We start from the raw sequence: 22,837 nt of genomic DNA, 5'->3' as shown, positions 1-22,837 counted from the left end.
GGGTTAGGAGAATATATTGTCTCACTAATTTAGGGATGTCCCTTATCAGCTTGGAAGCAGTTACAGAATGAGAACGATGCCCCTTTCCCTAGGCAACATAATTCTCCTAACAGAAAAAGTGTGTGTGTGTGTGGGGGGGAGAGATTATAGGGTAACAGGCAGGAAGAACAGGGTTCTCCAAACAAAAGAAATAGGCTGCAAGTGTCAGACATTTTTATCTCTCTCTTAAGCAGCAGGAGGAAACGAATGTTAGATTTTTCCCCTTCTCTATACAAATTTAAAAAGAGGTTTCTCTTCAAACTCTTTGTTGCCATACTGACTGTGTTTTTTCTTATGGAAATGTTTGTCTTAAGCTATGTTAATGAACTATGTATTTACCCTAGACTCTCTCTTTCTTAGTCTCTGCCTAAGACTCAGAGCTGACTTGACAAGCCATATGCTTTACTCATGCAAATGTTCTCTTAAGCTATGTTAATGAGACTGTGTTTGCTTGGAATCCTGCCTTTCTTCAAGATTCATGTCAATCATTTTATGGCCTGGGACAGCTCACCTTGTGCCAATGTTATCTCAAAATGCATGTTGTGGGTGAGGGGCCTGGTGCCAGTCTCTGCATTTTGAGACATTTCCTTTCTCTAATTAGCAGACTGCTAGTAGCTATATAACATCTGGCTAAAGACTGGTAAGGGAGCACTCTTTCTGCCCCCTTCTGATGTCTATGTCAGAAGCTTTCTCTATGTCCTTTATATTTTAATAAAAACTTTATTACACAAAAACTCTGAGAGATCAAGCCACATCACTGGCCTCAGATTGAATTCTCCAGAGGCTAAGAATCCCAGCATCTTTTGTGGTTCAGCAACAAGCTTTCAATTCTTTGCAGCCAAAGATGGAGAAGCTGTATACAGTTAGCAAAAACAAGACATGCACTTAATTGTGGCTCAGGACATGAGCTCCTTATTGAAAAGTTCAGGCTTAAATAGAAAAATTTACGGAAACCCACTAGACCACTCCAGTATGATATAAATCAAGTTGCTTATGATTAAAGGTCAGGACACCTTCTAAAGCAACCATTATGTTAATCCCTTTCAAAATTACATGAGGAAGACCATTCCTCACACTAGAAATGCTAACTGACCCGGAAACCCAGGCTCATCTTAAATACATTATAAACCTTGGTCAGGTCCAGAAGACTATGCAAGGCTATGGGAACAGAGTACAGCCCTCTCCAGTTGACAGTCCAAGTTGCCCAGTTGTAAACCTGGAGACTGAGTACTTTTCAAGATTCTGGAAAAATGAGTCTCCTGGCAGCCAGCAACTCCCCAAATGGAGGGGACCTTACCAAGATGCTTTTTCTGAGCACCCCTACAACAGTCAAAATCCAGTGTGTCACCAGCTGGGTTCATCTGTCCAGGATAAAACTAGTCAACCTTGATACACTACAGGAACTTGAAGACCCACATTACAGCCATACCTATGAATCTACTCCTTCTTCAAAATCTCCACAGGATCCAGAGTGTCCAGGACAGTCTGAAAATTCCAGGTGGATGAGTGAGCCACTAAAAGACCTGCAGCTGCTATTTCAAAAGGACAAAACAAAAACAAGGAAAACAAAACAAAAAAAAAAAAAAAAAAAAAAAAACACCTTCTTAGACCCTAGGTTAAGTATCCATGACTACTATCTTTTGCCTCCCAATATTCCAACCCACTTACAGGGTAATTCATACGCTCCGGTAAATTTAGATAGCTATTTTCTTCTTTGCTCTCACCCTTGCTCTTGGAATTCATGAATTTCTGTACCCATGCGGGGTGATTTAAATATGACCCTGACTGGTGGCACTATGAAGCTAATAATTCCCTTAGCTTTTCTATTCCCTCAGCTACACGATGGACAAACAACTCTCTGGTTTGCATTGCACAAACTCTTGCTTTCTCCACTCGATTGACAGAATGCTGAATTTGTTTACCCCAAGATAAGTCCATCATAGGCCATTGTGATGTGAGATTTCCATTTTCTTATAACCTTCCTTTTCTTAGTCATACTAATTTATGTTATGTTTTTCCTAGTGCTTTGTTGTCTTCCATACTGTTGCAATCTTCAACTAAGATCTTTCTGTCTAAGAAGGGTGACTGAGGCCAACAGATTCAGATCCTCCATTTTAGAAATAGTTTGTTTTCTCTAGGGCATCACAGAACAATGGTGATGGAGGGACTCCAGCCACTCCTTACAGCCAAAAGAACAACAGAATCCACTCTGGGGCCCCTTTAATGAGACAGGGTGAGAGCTCTGTGACCCCAGCTATAGGTAGGGTCTATGAACCTTTTATCAGGCTGAAGAAGCTACAGAAGACAGACCTTCACCTTTCATCTTCCAAATAAGGATATTTTTCGGTTTATGTCTTGGGGGATTTGATGCAGGAGGTAGATGCCCCCCTCCAGGGTAAAGAGATTGAAGATCCACTCCCTGTGGACGAAAACTCCAAGATGAGACCAGAAAGACAATTAAGACAGGAGGCTGGGCTGTGCCCAGACCTCATATTTCTCATTCTCAAAATCAGGAGGCCTCTCTAACCATACATGCACAGAAAGGCTCTTTGGAGGTTAATGGGGAGTGATGGCAAAGAGTTGGACACAACTCAGTGACTGAACAAGTCCTGTTTCTCAAATCTGCCATATTGGTTGATAATGCAGAGTTTGATTTGTTAGTGCAGGAGGTTACCCGCCCCCTCCCAGTTGAAAGAGACTGGGAGGGAGCAGTTGAAAGATTTGGGGGCATACCCACTCAGTGGGGCTCAGTTGAAAGATACTGAGCAATACCTGCCCGGCTGGAAGATACTGGAGAGGGCCTGGTTGAAACATACTAGAGGATTACCCACTCAGTGTAAAGGTACTGGATGGGGCTCAGTTGAAAGATACCTAGGAATACCCACCCAGTGGAAAGATACTGGGGTGCAGAGTTTGTTTGAAAGACACCAAGGCAACCCAGGTCTCTGTTGAAAGATACCAAGTTTGTTCAGTTGTAAGAAACTGAGTGGTCTGTGCTGAGTAAGGTAAAAGGCTAATCTGATGATTTCCCTCAATTCAACTGCCTTAATATAATTTGTTGGGATAAAAGTGAAGATATTACATGAGAGTTTTTCTCCAAAGAAAAGGGACAAGGCTCCTCTTGGCCGGTTATGGTTTTCTCAGATCTTCACCCTGATAAATTTACAGACATGGTGGAGGCTGAGACTTCTAACCATGCAGTGGTCCCATAGGGAAACCCACTCATGAATTAAAACACTTGTTTGCCCAAGGGTCACAAATAAGAATTGGCCATTCAGTGATCTGAGCACCCACGGTGGTCTTAGACTGCTGGTGGGAGAAACTGAGATGTGTAAGACCAGCTGAAATGACACTGGGGTGACTCCTGGAGAAGTGAAGCTCACAAGCAACACACTGGCCCACTGCACAATTCCACTTGTGATTTTTACCCAAAATAAATTCAACTTAAAATGGTGAATTTTATCCACAATAAATTCACTTAAAATGGGAAATAGGGCCTCTTAAACACAGAAACAAGAGGCATCATAAAGCAGTCTCTAACACTCCAGTCAGGGTTATGTATATACAAAATTTATACTTGCAAGTACCTACTTAATTGGGGAAATTATACTAAAGGAGATCTCAATGTAAAATGGTTAAATTGGGATTCTTTTCACATTCCAAAATTGATATTTTTGAGCGCACCATTAGAAAAAGCTTGTTGCAGTATCGAACAGACTGAATGGGATGGTTACTTAGATATCTAGAAGCTTCTAAAAAAGGGGAAAAAATAGACCAATTTCTTTGCTAAAAATCAGCAAGAAATTGCTTGAAATCATTTATATCATAACTAAAAAAGGCCACTAGCACTGACTCTGCCTCTCCCTTTGCTCTTCCCATGTATCCTCTCCTATCTGAACTGCCTGATCCAGGCACTTTTTGTCTTCTAACTCTTCCACCTCCTGCTACTCCCCTTTCTCCAGAAAAGGAGGATAAAAAATGAGAAGTAATTATAGCTCCCTTAAGGAGAAACATACTACAGGTAGAAATGAATCATCATCTGTGGTTACCTATACACCCTGGAGCCAAACAGAACTTAGGGCCTTAGCTAAGGAATTTCTCAGTCCAAGCCAGAATACACTGGGATTTTCTAAGGAATTTGAATTAGCCACCCACACCTAGAAACCAAGGTTTACAGATCTATATGAACTAATACAACTGTTATTTTCTGAAAGCAAAGCAAGGGGATGTATAGGGAATGCAAGATGGAAATGCCCCTTAATGGACCTTGAATCACATAGTACAGAGGCTTGCACTGAATGCAAAGAATTATCTCAGAAATTACTCGAACTTATCCCAGAGTTTTCTCCAAAAACTTTAAGTTGGACAATGATTCAACAATGCAAACAAGGACTGGATAAATCAATCTGGACTATTATGTGAGATTGGGGAAAAAAATCTCTTAAGCAATATTCTGGATTAACATCCAATTCATTCTCTAACCACCAAAATGATCCTTTGCTGACTCTGCCTTTAAAGAAAGTTTAGATGGGGATTTAACTACCCTAGTCAGAAAGACAATATAGGTTGGTCCAAGTAACATGTAAAACACCCCTATTATACTGGATGACCATCTTTTCAAAAGCATTCAGAAAAAAGAAAAAGGGGTATCTATGAAAATCATGAACCTTCAATTGCACCTATTAAGTACACAAAGCCAGTAGAATGTTAACTAGAACCCAACCAGTTTACTTCCCAAACAGTAGAGAAAGAGTGAAGGGAAAAAAAAATCTTCAGAATTATTGCCCTGAGAGAATAATTCCTACAAGGAGAACTTGGTTTTCACTCTCTGCGCCTTGAGACCAGATCTCTGTGGATCACTTATCCTATCTAGACCATCTTTAATTCCTGAAACTGAGGCAAAAAAGGGAATGAAGCCTTTTTAAAGTGTTCTTATTCCAACTGTAGTTACAATTAGTGAGTGTGTATGTGTGTGTGATATCTAATTCAAGACTGTATAGAAAATAAAGCTAGCTCTTTCATTATTTCTGTCTGGATATACATTTGTCTCACTATGTGTCTTTGTCTTTGACCTAAAGAAAGGTTGTTGTTCAGTCACTCAGGTGTGTCTGACTCTTTGAGACTAAATGGAGCCCAGCACGCCAGGCTCCCTGTCTTTCACTATCTCCAGGAGTTTGTTTAAACTCATGCCCATTGAGTTGATGATTCCATCCAAATATCTCTTCCTCTGTCGCCCCCTTCTCCTCCTGCCCTCAATCTCTCCCAGCATCAGGGTCTTTTCCAATGAGTCAGGACTTTGCAACAAGTGCCCAAAGTATTGGAACTTCAGTTTCAGCATCAGTCCTTCCAATGAATATTCAGGGTTGATTTCCTTTAGGATTAACTGGTTTGATCTCCTTGCAAACCAAGGGACTCTCAAGAATCTTCTCCAGCTCCACAGTTCAAAAACATCAGTTCTTCAGTGCTCAGCCTATTGTATGGTCCGCCTCTCACATCCATACATGATTACTGGAAAAACCAAAGGTTTGACTATACAGACCTTTGTCAGCAAAGTGTTGCCTCCACTTTTTAATAAACTGTCTAGATTTGTCGTTGCTTTTCTTCCAAGCGGGTATCAAGATGGCGGAGTAGAAAGATGTGCGTTCAACTTCTCCTGTGAAAACTCCAAAACTGCAACTCTCTGCTGATCAGCCATCAACAAGAGAATGTTGGATCCCACCAAAAAAGATACCCCACATCCATGGGCAAAAGAAAAGCCCCATAAAGATGGTAGGAGGGGAAAAGTCACATTTAGAATCAAGACTGAGCCAGACCTGACTTTGAGTATTTTAGTGTCTCCCATGTAGGCACAGGTCAGCAGTGGCCTGCCTCAGGGACAGGGGCTCTGGCTGCAGCAGATCTGGGTCACACAGCGTGTGGAATAAGCTCTCTTGGAGGAGGTCACCCTTGGCCTCACCACAGAGCTGCTGAGCAGATGAATCACAAACAGCAGAACAATTATACCAAAGAAATTATTGCACTATTAAGAAAGTTCTAGGACCTACAACAGATTTCCCAACCTAGGGATCCAGCAAAGGGACTGAGAACCCCCAGGGAATTTGACTTTCATGACCAATGGGATTTGATTACAGAACTTCAGCAGCACAGGGAAAACACTCTTGGAGGGCACAAACAAAACCCTGTGTGTAGAAGGAGCCAGGATAATGGAGCAGTTTCCCCACAAGAGACTGAGCCAGACTTGCCTGTGAGTGTCCAGGAGTCTCCAGCAGAGGCGTGGGTCGACAGTGGTCTGCGGCGGGGTCAGGGTCACTGAATACAACAGTGCCTGCACAAGTCCTTTTGAAGGGGGTCACCAACACCATTATTACACCTGCTATTGGCCTAAGGCCAAACAACAGGGAAGGGAACACAGCCCCGCCCATCCACAGAAAATTGGACTAAAGATGTACTGAGCATGGCCCCACCCATCAGAACAAGACCCAGTTTCCCCCATGGTCACTCTCTCCCATAAGAAGCTTCCATATGCCTCTTAACCTTATCCATCAGAGGGCAGACAGAATGAAAACCACAATCACAGAAAACTAACCAAACTGATCACATGGCTCATGGCCTTGTCCAAGTCAATGAAACTGAGTCATTCCTGGTAGGGCCACCCAGGTTGGACAGGTCATGGTGGAGAGTTCTGACAAAAACGTGGTCCACTGGAGAAGGCAATGGCAAGCCACCTCAGTCTTCTTGCCTTGAGAACCCCATGAACAGTATGAAAAGACAAAAAGATATGACCCTGAAAGATGAACTCCCCAGGTCAGTAGGTGCCGAATATGCTACTGGAGAAGAGTGGAGAAATAACTCCAGAAAGAATGAAGAGATGGAGCCAAACAAATACAGCACCCACTTGTGGATGTGACCGGTGATAGAAGTAAAGTCTGATGTTGTAAAGAACAATATTGCATAGGAACCTGGAATGTTAGGTCCATGAATCAAGGTAAATTGGAAGTGTTCAAACAGGAGATGGCAAGAGTGAATTTTAGGAATTTTAGGAATCACTGAACTAAAGAGGACCGGAATGGGTGAATTTAATCCAGATGACCATTATAGCTACTACTGTGGACAAGAATCCCTTAGAACAAATGGAGTAGCCCACATAGTCAACAACAGAGTCTGAAATGCAGTACTTGGTTGCAATCTCAAAAATGACAGAATGATCTCTGTTTGTTTCCAAGGCAAACCACTCAGTATCACAGTAATCCAAGTCGATGCCCCAACCACTGATGCCAAAGGAGCTGAAGTCAAAAGGTTCTATGATGACCTACGAGAACTTCCAGAACTAACATCATAAAAGATGTCCTTTTCATCATAGCAGACTGGATGCAAGAGGTACCTTGTGGAATGGGCAAGTTTGGTAATGGAGTACAAAACGAGGCAGGACAAAGGATAACAAAATTTTGCCAAGAGAACGAACTGGTCATACCAAATACCCTCTTCCAACAAGACAAGAGACGACTCAACATATGGATATCCCCAGGTGGTCAGTATCAAAATCAGATTGATTATATTCTTTTTAACAGAAGATGCATAAGTTCTATACAGTCAGCAAAAACAAGACTTGGAGCTGACTGTGGCTCAGATCATGAAGGCTTTAAGGCCAAATTCAGACTTACATTAAAGAAAATAGGGAAAACCACCAGGCCATTCAGGTATGACCTAAATCAAATTCCTTACGATTATACAGTGAAAGTGACAAGCAGATTCGAGGGATTAATTCTGATATAGAGACTGCCTGAAGAACTATGGATGGAGGTTCATGACATTGTACAGGAGGTGGGGACCAAGATCATCCCCAAGAAAAAGAAATGCAAAAGGCAAAATGGTTGTCTGAGGAGGCCTTACAAATAGCTGAGAAAATAAGAGAAGCTAAAGGCAAAGGAGAAAAAGAAAAATATACCCATCTGAATGCAGAGTTCCAAAGAATAGCAAGGATAGATAAGAAAGCCTTCCTCAGGGATCAATGCAAAGTAATAGAGGAAAATAATAGAACGAGAAAGACTAGAGATCTCTTCAATAAAATTAGAGATATCAAGGGAACATTTCATGCAGAGATGGGCTCAGTAAAGGACAGAAACAACATGGACCTAACAGCAGCAGAAGAGATTAAGAGGAGGTAGCAAGAATACACAGAAGAACTACACAAAAAAGATCATAATGACCGAGATAACCACGATGGTGTGATCACTCATCTAGAGCCAGACATCCTGGAATGTGAAGTCAAGTGGGTGTTAGAAAGCATCACTACAAACAAAGCTAGTGGAAGTGATGGAATTCCAGCTGAGATATTTCAAATCTTAAAACATGATGCTGTAAAAGTGCTGCACTCAATATGCCAGCAAATTTGGAAAACTCAGCAGTGGTCACAGGACTGGAAAAGGTCAGTTTTCATTCCAATCTCAAAGAAAGGGAAAGCCAAAGAATGTTCAGACTACCACACAATCACACTCGTCTCACACACTTGCAAAGTAATGCTCAAAATTCTCCAAGCGAGGCTTCAACAGTTCGTGAATGGAAAATTTACAGATGGTCAAGATGGCTTTAGAAAAGGCAGAAGAACAAGAGATCAACTTGCCAACATCTGTTGGATCATAGAAAAAGCAAGTGAGTAACAGAAAATCATCTACTTCTGCTTTATTGACTATGCTAAAGCTTTCAACTCTGTGGATCACAACAAATTGGGGAAAATTCTTAAAGAGAGGGGAATAGCAGACCACTTTACCTGTCTCCTGTCTGTATGCAGGTCAAGAAACAACAATTAGAACTGGACATGAAACAACGGACTGGTTCCAAATTGGGAAATGAGTGTATAAAGGTTGTATACTGTCATCCTGCTCATTTAACTTCCATGCAAAGTACATCATGCAAAATGCCAGGCTGGATGAAGCACAAGCTGGAATCAAGATAGCTGGAAGAAATATCAATAACCTCAGATATGCAGATGACACCACCCTTATGGCAGAAAGCAAAGAGGCAATAAAGAGCCTCTTGATGAACGTGAAAGAGGAGAGTGAAAAATCTGGCTTAAAGCTCAACATTCAGAAAACGAAGATCATGGCATTGGGTCCCCTCACTTCATGGCAAATAGATGGGGAAACAGTGGAAACAGTGACAGACTTTATTTTCTTGGGCTCCAAAATCACTGCAGGCAGAGATTGCAGCCATGAAATTGAAAGACACTTGTTCTTTGGAAGAAAAGCTATGACTAACTTAGAGCAGCATATTAAATAGCAGAGACATTACTTGGTTGACAAAGGTCTGTCTAGTCAAAGCTATGGTTTTTCCAGTAGTCATGTATGGATGTGAGAGTTGGCCCATAAAGGAAGTTGAACACTGAAGAATTGATACTTTTGCACCATGGTGCTGGAGAAGACTCTTGAGAGTCCCTTGGACTTCAAGGAGATCAAACCATTCCATCCTAAAGGAAACCAGTCCTGAATATTCTTTGGAAGGATTGATACTGAAGCTGAAGCTCTGATACTTTGGCCACCTGATGTGAAGACTGGACTTATTGGAAAAGACCCTGATGCTGGGAAAGATTGAAGGCAGGAGTATAAGTGAATGACAGAGGATGAAATGGTTGGATGACATCACCAACCTGATGGACATGAGTTTGAGCAAGCTTCAGGAGTTTGTGATGGACAGGGATGTCTGGCATTCTGCTGTCCATGGGGTCACAAAGATTCAGAGACAACTGAGCAACTGAAATGAATTGAACTGAACTTCTTCCAAGGGGAAAGCATCTGTTAATTCCATGGCTGCAGTCACCATCTGCCGTGATTTTGGGGCCCAAGAAAATAAAATCTGTCACTTTTTCCATTATTTCCCCATCTATTTGCCATGAAGCGATGGGACTGGATGCCATGATCTTAGTTTTTTGAATGTAGAATTTTTTAATTAATTTATTTTAATTGGAGTATAATTACTTTACAATATTGTGAATTTTTTTGGCATACATCAAAGTAAGTCAGACATAGGTGTACATATGTCCTTCCCATCCTGAACCCCCCTCCCACCTCCATTTTCCCAGAGCACTGGCCATAGGTGCCCTGCTTTATGCATCAAACTCACACTGCTAATCTATTTTACATATAGTAAAGTATATGTTTCAAAGCTATTCTCTCAAATCATCCCACCCTCGGCTTCTCTCACTGAGTTCAAAGTCTGTTCTTCGTGTCTTTGTATCATTTGCTGCCCTGAATGTAGAATTGAGAGTGTCATCTTTCTAAATTCCTTATATATATGTGTGTGTGTGTGTGTTAATATACAGTACTTGTCTTTCTCTTTCTGACTTACTTCACTCTGTATAATAAGCTCCAGGTTCATCCAACTCATTAGAATTGACTCCAATGCATTCCTTTTTATAGTAGAGTAACATTCCATTGTGTATGACTTCCTTACCCATTCTTCTGCCCATGGACATCTATGCTGTTCCCATGTCCTAACCATTGTAAATAGTGCTGCAGTGAACACTGAGGTACATGTGTCTCTTTCAGTTCTGGTTTCCTCAGGTTATATGCCCAGCAGTAGGATTGCTGGGTCGTATGGCAGTTTTATTCCCAGTTATTTTAGGAATCTCTGCACTGTTTTCCATTGTGGCTGTACCAGCTGGCATTCCCACCAACAGCATAAGATGGTTCGCTTTTCTCCACAGCCCCTCTAACACCCAATGTTTGTAGACTTTTGATGGCATCCATTCTGACTGGTGTGAGATGATACCTCAACACGGTTTTGATTTGCATTTCTCTAATAATGAGTAGTGTTGAGCATCTTTCATGTCCTTGTTAGCCATCTGTGTGTCTTATGTTGAGAAATGTTTGCTTAAGTTTTTGGCTTACATTTTGTTGGGTTGTTCGTTTTTGTTTTTGTTTTTTTCTGGCATTGAACTGCATGAGCTGCTAGTATATTTTGGAGGTGAATTCTTTGTCACTTGTTTAATTTGGCATTATTTACTCCCATTCTGTGGGCTATCTTTACACCTTGCTTATAGTTTCCTTCATTGTGCAAAAGCTTTTAAGCTTTATTAGGTCACATTTGCTTCTTTTTGTTTTTATTTCCATTACTCTTAGAGGTGGGTCATAGAGGATCTTGCTGTGATTTATGTCAGAGTGTTCTGCCTAAGTTTTCCTCTAAGAGTTTTATAGTTTCTGGTCTTACATCTAGATTTTTAATCCATTTTGAGCTTACTTTTGTGTGTGGTGTCAGAAAGTGTTCTGGTTTCATTTTTTTACATGTGGTTGGCCATTTTTCCCAGCCCCACTTGTTAAAGAGATTGTCTTTTCTCTATTGTGTATTTTTTGCCTCCTTTGTCAAAGATAAGGTGCCCATAAGTGTGTGGATTTATCTCTGGGCTTCCTATTTTGTTCCCTTGATCTATGGTTTTGTCTTTATGCCAGTACCACACTGTCTTGATGACTGTAGCTTTGTAGTATAGACTGAAATAAGGAAGGTTGAGTCCTGCAGTTCCATTCTTCTTTCTCAAGATTTGTCTATTCTGGGTCTTTTGTTTGAGTAAACTACCCAAAGCAAACTATAGATTCAACACAATCACTATCAAGCTACCAATGGCATTTTTCACAGAATTAGAAGAAATAATTTCACAAGTTTCATGGAAACACACACACAAAAAACTTGAATAGCCAAAGCAATCATGAGAAAGAAGAAAGAAACTGGAGCAATAAGGTGCCTGACTTCAAACTTCACTACAAAGCTACAGTCATCAAGACAATATGGTACTAGTACAAAGACAGAAATATAGATCAATGGAACTAGATAGGAAGCCCAGAGATAAATCCACACATCTATGGACACCTTAACTTTGATAAAGGAGGCAAAAATACACAGTAGAGAAAAGACAATCTCTTTAACAAGTGGGGCTGGGAAAATGGTCAACCACTTATAAAAGAATGAAACCAGGACACTTTCTAAAACCACACACAAAAATAAATTCAAAATGAATTAAAGATCTAAATGTAAGACCAGAAACTATAAAACTCTTAGAGGAAAACATAGGCAGAACACTCTGTGACATAAATCACAGCAAGATCCTCTATGACACACCTCCCAGAGTAATGGATACAAAAACAAAAATAAACAAATGGGACCTTGTTAAACTTGAAGGCTTTTGGACAATGAAAGTAACTATAAGCAAGGTGAGAAGGCAGCCTTCAGAATGGGAGGAAATAATAGCAAATGAAACAACTGACAAAGAATTAATCTCCAAAGTATACAAGCAGCTCATGCAGCTCTATTGAAAATAAACCAGAACAATAAACAACCCAATCAAAAAATGGGCCAAAGATCTAAACAGACATTTCTCCAAAGAAGACATACAGATGACTAACAAACACATGAAAAGATGCTCAACATCACTCATTATTGCAGAAATGCAAATCAAAACCACAATGAGGTACCATCTCACACTGGTCAGAATGACTGTCGTCAGAAAGTCTGCACACAATAAATGCTGGAGAGGGTGTGGAGGAAAGGGAACCCTCTTACACTGTTGGTGGGAATGCAAACTAGTACAGCCACTATGGAGAAAAGTGTGAATATTCGTTAAAAAAAACTGGAAATAGAACTGCCATATGACTCAGCAATCCCACCAATGGGCATACACACCATGGAAACCAGAACTGAAAGAGACGCGTGCACCCCAATCTTCACTGCAGCACTATTTACAATAGCTAGGACATGGAAGCAACCTAGGTATCCAACAGCAGTCGAATAGATAAGAAGGCTGTGGTACATATACACAGTGGAATATTACTCAGCTATTACAAAGAACGCATTTGAGTCGGTTCTAATGTGGTGGACAAAATTGGAGCCTATTGCACAGGGTGAAGTAAGTCAGAAAGAAAAGCACCAATACAGTGTATTAACACACACACACACACACACACACACACATATATATATATATATATATATATATATGGAATTTATAAAGATGGTAACGACCCTATATGGAAGACAGCAAAAGAGACACAGATGCAAAGAATAGACTTTTGGGCTCTTTTGGAGAAGGCGAGGGTGGGATAATTTGAGAGAATAGCATTGAAACGTGTATATTACCATATGTGAAATAGATGACCAGTCTAAGTTTGGTACATGAAACAGGGCACTCAAGATGGTGCTCTGGGACAACCCAGAGGGATGGGATGTGGAGGGAGCTGGGAGGGGGGTTTGGGATGAGGGGACACATGTACATTTATGGCTGATTCATGCCGATGTATGGCAAAAGCCACCACAAAATTCTAAGGTAATTAGCCTCCAATTAAAATGAATATATTAAAAACAAACAAACAAACAAAAACACAAAACTACGATCATTGCACCCGGTCCCATCACTTCATGGCAAATAGATGGGGGAAAAATTGAAACAGTGACAGATTTTCTTTCCTTGGGCTCCAAAAATCACTGCAGAGAGTGACTGCAGCCATGAAATTAAGGTGCTCGCTCCTTTGAAGAAACGATATGACAAGCCTAGACAATGTATTAAAAAGCAGAGACATCACTTTGCTGGCAAATGTCCATATAGTCAAACCTATGGTTTTGCCAGGAGTCATGTATGGATGTGAGAGTTGGACCATAAAGAAGGCTGAGTGCTGAAGAATTGATGCTTTCTAACTGTGGTGCTGGAGAAGACTCTTGAGAGTTCCTTGGATAGCAAGGAGCTCAAAGCAGTCAATCCTGAAATAAATCAACCCTGAGTATTCATTGGAAGGACCGGTGCTAAAGGTGAAGCTCCAATACTTTGGCCAGCTGGTGTGAAGAGTCGACTCATTGGAAAAGACCCTGATTCTGGGAAAGACTGAGGGCAAGATGAGAAGGGGCAACAGAGGATGAGATGGTTGGCTGTCATCACTGACGCATTGGACATGAGTCTGAGCAAACTCCAGGAGACAGTGAAGTACACAGAAGCCTGGTGTGCTGCAGTCCATGGGGTCGCAAAGAGTTGGACATGACTTAGGGACTGAACAACAACAACTGACCTCTAAAGAGGTTTGGCCACAGGCCATAACTCAATTCTTGACATTTCCTGACACAGTTTGTCCAAGGTTTTCTTTAGAGTATTATTAGCCTGTTCTGATTTTCCATGAGGAATGAGATCGCCAGGATGAATGAAGGTTGTATTTAACTCCCAAATCCTGAGAAATTTGTTGGGTGACCTTTGCTACAAATGGCAGTCCATTGTTTGTCACTCTGGAGGTGAGGAGGCAATCCACATCCAGAAATAATTTCCTTTAAGAGTGCCTTAGCTGCTTCAGTTGCTTTCACTTTTCTGTTAGGGAAGGCCTGTATCAAGCAAAGGTGTCTATAAAGACGAGTATTTGAAATCCTGGAAAGAGGGCATCAGAGTGAAATCTTTTTGCCAGTCCTCTCCTGGGTAAGTTCAGTGTAGTTGGACTGGGCTAACAAGAGAGGGATGTTTGACATTGCCTCCTGCACTACGGGTGCTGCAAAGGGCCTGGCGTTGAGTGTATCTTTAAATTGTCTCCAGGAGCCACTTCCTTGCAAATCGTTGGAAAACAATCACATACATTGCATCTCTCCCATGATGGAGAGTATCATGTAGCCCTTTAATAATTTTCCATTGGTCAGAAAGATGGAGGAGCGATTTCTGATCTGTGTGCCACCAGCCATCTGTTCCCTTAGCTCCCTCTCTGTCTTGTGTCCAGTTTTCATCAGAAGTTGAGTACACGGGTATAATGTTAGAAGGGGTAGGGATGGAATTAAAGCCACTCAGTCATGGGCATCAGGGCTGCTTTCTTTCTTCCTGATCAGCCTTGTCATTTCCTCAGGAGATTTAAAAAGTCCCCTCTCGGTGCCTGTGGCAATGGAGGACTGCTATCTATTTTTGGTTTTTGGACCACTTCTACGAGATGCAAAATTTTGTAGGGGAGTTTCTTGCATTTAAGAGGAAAATTGCTCAGCCATAAAAAACAGTGCATTTGAGTCAGTTCTAATGAGGTGGATGAACCTAGAACCTATTATACAGAGTGAAGTGAGTCAGAAAGAGAAAGATAGATAAATTCCGTATTCTAACATATATATATATATACATACACACACATATATGAAATCTAGAAAAATGGTACTGAATAATTTATTTACAGAGAAACAGTGGAAAAACAGACATAAAGGATAGACTTATGGACATGGGGAGAGGGGAGGAGAGGGTGAGATATATGGAAAGAGTAACACGGAAACTTACATTACCATATGTAAAATAGATAGCCAATGGGAATTTGCTGTATATCTCAGGGAACTCAAAGAGGGGCTCTGTATCAACCTAGAGGGGTGGGATGTGGAGGGAGATAGGAAGGAGTTTCAAAAGGGAGGGGATATATGTATACCTATTGCTGATTCATGCTGAGGTTTGACAGAAAACAGAAAAATTCTGTAAAGAAATTATCCTTCAATAAAAAATCAATTAATAAGAAAAAGTCCTCTCTCTCTCCAGATTGTTGTGTGAGCATGTGCAACAAGGGAGACATATGTTTTAAAATTAAAGGATAAGGATAATTCCTTTACAAAGTTGTGTTGGTCTCTGCTGAATACCAAAGTGAATAAGTCATAATTATATATATATATGTATATATATATATATATATATAATTTTATATATATAAAAAATCTCCTGTATCTTGAGCCTCCCTGGCCCACCCCCATTCTACCCCTATAGGTCGTCACAGAGTACCAGGCTAGGATCCTTGCGTTACGCAGCAGCTCCCCACAATCATGTATTTTACACTTGAGAATGTATATATGTCAATGCTGCTTTCTCAATTTGTCCTAGCTTTCTGTTCCTCCACTGTGTCCACAAGCACCTTCTCCATGTTTGGGTCTCCATTTCTTCTAAGTAGGTTCATCAGTACAATGTTTCTAGATTTCATATATATGCATTAATATATGATACTTGCTTTTCTCTCTCTGGCTTACTTCACCCTGTATAACAGGCTATGGGTTCATGCACCTCAGTACAACTGTCTCAAATTTGCTACTTTTTATGGCTGAGTAATATTTCATTGTATATGTACCACAGCTCTTTTTCCATTCATCTGTCAGTGGACATCTAGATAGCTTTCATGTCCTATCTGTTATACATAATGCTGCAATGAACTTTGGGGTACATGTGTCTTTTTGAATTTGGTTTTTCTCAGGGTATATACCCAGTACTGGGATTGCTGGGTCGTATGGGCTTCCCTGGTGGCTCAGATGGTAAAGAATCCACCTGCAATGTGGGAGACCTGAGTCCGATCCCTGGGTTGGGAAGATCTCCTGGAGGAGGTCATGGCAACCCACTCCAGTATTCTTGCCTGGAGAGTCCCCATTGACAGAGGAGCCTGGCAGGCTACAGTGCATGGGGTCACAAAGAGACAGACGTGACTGGGCGACTAAGCACATGGTAATTTTATTTCTAGTTTGTTAAGGTATCTCCATAATGCTCTGCTTCCATTATGTAAAAATGAACAGTAAAAACATTATGTAAAAACAGTAAAAGTTTGTTACTGTTTTCACTGTATCCCCATCCATTTGCCATGAAGTGATGGGAAGCCAGTTTTTTCACTCTCCTCTTTCACCTTCATCAAGAGGTTCTTTAGTTCCTCTTTGCTTTCTGCCATTAGGGTGGTGTCATCTGCATATCTGAGGTTATTGATATTTTTCCCGCCAATGTTGATTCCAGCTTGTGATTAGCCTGGTCTTCTAAGTTAGACCTGCATACATAGACCTGGTTAAGGGTTTTGAGGCAAGAATGTATTAGCTTTGGGCTTTCAGTGGCATTAAGATACTGGGGTTAAGAGTGTGGTAAGTTTGGAGGGTTAGATCTGGGAAGTCAAGGTGGAAAGCCTGGTCCTTGATTAGGCAGCCTTCGCCTGTTCCCCATTCCAAAGTAATGGTTTTATATCTGGGCCTTTAGTGGTTTTGTATAGGGGCTTTCCAGTAGTTATGTATGGATGCTAGATTTGGACTGTAAAGAAAGCTGAGCACCAAAGAATTAATGCTTTTGAACTGTGGGGTTGGAGAAGACTCTTGCAAGTCCCTTGGACTGCAAGGAGATCAAACCAGTCAATCCAAACGGAAATCAGTCCTGAATATTCATTGGAAAAACTGATACTGAAGCTGAAGCTCCAAAACTTTGGCCATCGGATGAGAAGAACTGACTCATTATAAAAGACCCTGCTGCTGGGAAAGATTGAAGGCAGGAGGAGAATGGGACGACAGAGGTTAAGATGGTTGGATGGCATCACTGACTCGATGGACACGAGTTTGAGCAAGCTCCAGGAGTTGGTGATGGACAGGGAAGCCTGGCGTGCTGCAGTCCATGGGGTAGCAAAGAGTCGGACACGACTGAGTGACTGAACCGAACTGATAGGGGCTTAGCCATAAGCCTGAATCCTGGAATCCAAATTCTACAAAACCTGCCATGCCCAAAAAGGCACAGAGATGTTTGTCTCTGGAGTGCTTAGGTCTAATATAGCTTGTTTTCTATCTGGAGATAACTCTCCTTCCAGGGTTTATACTATGTCCCGGGTACCTAACTTGTTGCTTTGAGGTTTGTGCCTTTTCCTGAGAGACTCTGTAATCATGGGCCCCAGGAAAATTAAGGACTTCAATGGTATTTTTATCTGAAGCCTCCATGGAGGGACTACATATTAAAATATCATCTTCGTAGCACCTGTAGAATAGCACCTTCTTTTAGATGTATGTCCCTTAATTTCTTTCCTAGGTCCTAGGTGAACAGGTGTGGGCAGCCCCCAAACCCCTGAGGCAATACTGTCCAGGTATGTTGTTGCATTTGGCCTGAGTCAGGATTATTTCACTCAAAAGCAAACAGATATTGTGATGAGGAATGAACTGGGATACAAAAGAAGGCATCCTTTGGATCGAGTACAGTAAACCATTCAGCGTCCTCAGGAATTTGGGTTAATGTATTATAAGGGTTGGCCACAAGGAGATGTATAGGCACTACTGCAACTTTTACTGCTCTAAGGTCTTTGTACTATCCTATATTACGCATTTGGCTTAACAACTGGCAGGAGTGTTGCATGGAGACTGGCAGGGCACCAAGGGGCCACAGCTTAAGAATTTACAAGGGGTTGTAAACCCTTCTTCATGTCCAACTTTATTGGATACTGTCTCTTGTTAGGGAAGACAATTTCTGGCCTAAGGGTAATTCTTACAGGTTGAACATTTACAGCCCTTCCAGGGATTCTTTTGCCCCATACTGAATGGTCTACTGCTTATAGGATATGGCTGGGTATAGAATCTTGTTCTACCTGCTGGTCTGTCTCAGTCAGAGTCAAAATAGGAGGCTGCTTGGGGTCTCCTAACTGGAGTATGGCCCTGAGGGAGCTCAGAAGTTCCCTCCCAAGGAGAGGCATAGGACACTGAGGCACAGCTGGAAAGGTATGTGAAATCAACTGCTGGTCATATTGGCAAATGAGAGGTCCAGTAAAATAATGGGCGAGAGGCTTTCCATTGACAGTAGTCACAGTATAGCATTTGGAGGAGAGAGGTCCAACATGAGAAATAAAGACAGAGTAAATGGTTCCCCTATCAATTAAAAAAAATAAAAATCAACTTTCTCTCTTGCCAAGTTAAGGACTACCAGGAACTCCTTGATGAAGATAGACATCTCATTTTGGGGAGCTGCCAGAATCCCCAGGCTGCCTCGGTCATCCAGCATGGCCATCTCAGGAGCAGGAGCCCCCCTTGCTCTTCAGGACTGAGGGCAGTTTCTCATCCGATGATCTGTTTGTCTGAAGGCTGGGCATGGCATGTGGGGGCTCTTGCTGGCAATCTTGGGTCCAGTGGTCATTTGACTTGCATTTCTAGCATCACCTCCAGATGAGTAGTTGGACTTTCTTGGCCCTGTCCCATCTTTCTTCACATTGGGTTCTTTCTTCCTCCTGAGCTTGGTGCCAATTACTAAATATCCCAAAGGCCACATCTAGGAGTTGGGGTGTGGGTGTTTGTGGGCCAAATTGTAACTTTTGGGGCTTTCGCATAATACATGGGGCAGACTGGATGAATGGGAATACTGTCAGGATCAGGAAGAACTAGGTTTTCCCTCTGAGAGATGGGAGAGCTTAGAGGGGGAATCATCTAAAATGTCGGGAGGGTTTTCTGGTTCACCAGGCTTTGAATTACAAAAGCTGTAATTCAAAGGATTTTGGTAAAGGACCATGAGTTCCTGAACATGGGGAACCTCACTCTGCTTTCCCGTCCTGTGGCAATAAAGATGCAATTGCAGACTGGTATTATAATTTAGATACCCATTTTCAGGCACCCCCCCCCCCTCCATCCCCAAACCTATACAAAGGCCAGACACTGCTACAGTAGAATTTAAGTTGCTCCTTTTTTAACCCTTTGGTTTCATCACAATATTGGAAAGTAATTATTCTCCAATTAAAATAAATACTTTTTTTTTATAAAAGAATTTCTAATTCTTATGGATATACTCCAGACTTGACTCTTCTTGCTTGCAAGGAGATCCTCCCATGTTGAGTAACCTGCAAGCAAGAACAAGAGAGCCACTACTATAACGGAATCCAGCATCCCAGAAACATTTACTAGAAGGCTTTAACCTGAAGGGGCTCAGTGTGTGCCCCAAATTCCCTTTTTAACCTGATGGGGTTTCAAGCATCCTCTACTCTCCCATTGATTTCTGACCAGACATCCCTGCCCGTTGTGATGCCCTATGCAGGGCACCCAACTCAGCACAGCCCAAGAAGGACTTTCAACCCAGTGTAGACTGTTTCCTGGGGCTTTCCTTAGGAGGGATTCCTTATCTATAGAGCACACGTCCCATGATAAGTCTTCCTATGCTGGGATGTATTACTTGAGAATGAGCATCTACAAAGTTTGTACTTTGGCTTCTGGGGAGCAGCCAGCCTGGCAGGCTGTCTGTAGCAGTACGTAGGCTGCCAAGTCTTGGAGTGAAGGGGGTCCAATATATGTGAAGAGGAACCTGTGGAGAAATTGAAATTGGGCACTGTGGAAGATGGCACAGGCTTCAAGGCTTCAGGGCTGGCAGACAGAGCAATTCTCATAGTAGATTTCTGGGCATAGAGTGAGGTGAGAGACTAGAGAGCAGAAGAACACAAGATCCTTTGCCCTGTCTTCCTGGCAGCTAAGATAGATTGGGAATCATCTAATGATTTTTTTCTGAAACAGACAGCAGCGAGTTTGACAGTGGCAGGGACAAAGTTTAGGAATGATACCTAGGAAAGCTTTTCCTAGAAGGGCACAGAGATAAAAAGTGAGAGACCTTACTATGTGAGTAAAGCAGGAAAGAAAAGCATAGTGGAGGGTTCCATATGGGAAAGTGAGCAAAGGAGAGTGAGAGCGAGAAAGACAGAGGGAGAGAGACCCCTTGGGCTTCTGCACGGCTGGAAATTGCATTTCCATCATGTCTCAGAGTCGGCTGTCACACAAGCAATATTTGAATCTGCATGGCCCGGGGAATTCCCTTGCCATCCCAAATGTTGGGGGAAACAATACTTCTGTAAGTGGACAGAGGTCATGCCCTGGGTCTTGAAAAGAAAGCAAAGGGTATCTCTTTGCCCAGAGATCGGGCCTGAGATTTCTCACAGATTTCCCACTCTATGCCCAGAAATCTACTATGAGAATTTATCTGTCTGCCAGCCCTCAGGCCTTGAAGCCCATACCCTCTTGTGGAAGAGGGCACTGTGGAGTGCCCAATTCCAATTTCTCCAAGGGTTCCTCTTCACATGTATCAGACCCCCTTCACTCCAAGACTTGGCAGCCTACATACTGCTCCAAGAAAGCAAGGGGAAAAAGACAGGAGTGACAGTCAGGGAACTCAAGCCACAGCTGGGTGAAGCCTGACTTTCCAAATTCCTGGGTTTCTGCACCAGATGTGATCTCAGGTGGCCTCTGTCTGCAGTGGTTTTAAGTGGGGCTTCAGATCCCCGGCCAGAGATTGAGGTGGGGTCATGGCAGTGAGAGCACAAAATCAACACAAAAAGTTACACAACGTGAGAGTTGTGAGTTTTTGTTTGTTTTTTGTTTTTATTGGGAGGAGGGGATGAGGACTGCAGCCCGGGAGACAGCACCCCAGATAGCTCTGAGAAGCTGCTCCAAAGAGGTAGGAAGGGAAGGTGATTTTGGTGAAGGAGGAGTTCACACAATCAAGCACTTATCTTACAAAAGGTGTTCTGCTAGTCGCAAGGAGCTGACGTCACCATGAAGGGATTTAGTGCTTTTCTAGATATGAGGAGATGCAAGAATTGGAATCAGTTCCTGAAAATATCTAAACTATCCAAAGGCCTGTTCTGCCAGTTTCCCTGCTGCACAAAGCGCTTCATTCTCCAATGTGAACTTCCTTCAGGGCATGTCGGAGGTTAACAGCTGCAGCAGCACAAGACTCAATCCCTGCAGAGGCAGATGGCAAATGCCCTTGGCCAGTGCCAATTTGTAGCTGATGGCTGCCTATTTCCTCTTCTTTTATTTGGTCTTGAAGGTTTTTATTATGAGTGGAACTGTGTTCTTCTTTTACTAGTTGTTCAGCCTGAAGTTTCCAGCAATGAAGTTTGCAGGCAGTTGGGTAAAGCTGAGTCTTGGTTTTGAGATATGGACTTCTGGGATACTGCACTCTGATTAATATTCCCTGGGGCCTGATGTTCTCTGTTAGTCCAGCTCTCTGGCCCCTGAACCAGGGTCCCAAAACCCACAGGATAGTGCCAAAAAAAAAAAAAAAAAGAAAAGAAAAAAGAAAGAAAGAAAGGAAAGAAAAAAGAAAGAAAGAAAATAAAACAGTAAAATAACAAAGAATAACAATAAATTCAGAAAACTAACAGATATATTTGAAAACAAGAATGTATATGGAATAACAACTGGAGCGTAAAATCAAACTCCAATAGCAATGAATAATGGCAACAATAAAGGCAGAACAATCATTGAATGTGGGTGTGGGACTTAGGTGTGGAAGGGTTTAGGTAGGGCTATGGTCCTGCTTCAGGACCTCTGACCAAAAGGCCCTGTGTGATGATGAGGGACAGGGCCTGTGTTCAGCCTCAGGCATCGGGGGTACAGAGGGTCAAGCTCAGGGTCCCAAGAGGCTCCCTGGGGCCCAGTGGGCAGGGAAACACTATATATGGGTTCCTTGATCCTCTGAACCCTGAGGGAACCTCCCCCAATCTGCTTAATTCTTCCTCCTTCCCCTACCCTGTCACAACTGCAGGACCTATGTGGGCAAAGGGGTCCTTTAGGGTGGAGGTGGCCTCAGAGGGTGGAACAGTGTGGGGGTGGAGGTCATGGCCTGGGGCCTCAGGAGAATCCCCAGGGCTGAGTGTGCAGAACACCAGGAGCTTCCCCACATTGATCCTCCAACGTGGACACGACTTAGCGACTGAACAACCACCACCACCACCACCACCACCACCTGGCCTGGTCTGAATACTCCTCCTACCGGCTCCATCATGCTTCCAGTACCCACGTGAGTGGAGGGGGCCCTGGACTGTGGAAGACCAGGTCCTGAGCCTCAGCAGGCTCCCTGGGAATGATGGGTAGGTGGGAATACCAATTATGTTCCCCTCAGTCCTCTGACATCCAAGAGTCCTTCTTCTTCTCCGCCAATCTCCTGGAGACAAGCGGCGTACCTCTCCATGTGCCTAAACTGCTACCCTTCCCTCCCCCAGCCACCCCTTAATTGTGCTGGTCCTGTCCAACCTCCACTTCTCCTCCTCCCCCGTGCTCCCTCCCATGTCCTGCCTGGTTGTTG

This window comes from Dama dama, chromosome X (assembly GCF_033118175.1).
Source record: "Dama dama isolate Ldn47 chromosome X, ASM3311817v1, whole genome shotgun sequence".
Lineage (NCBI taxonomy): Eukaryota > Metazoa > Chordata > Mammalia > Artiodactyla > Cervidae > Dama > Dama dama.
The sequence above is the reverse complement of the archived record's forward strand: the minus strand, read 5'-3'. Positions refer to the sequence as shown.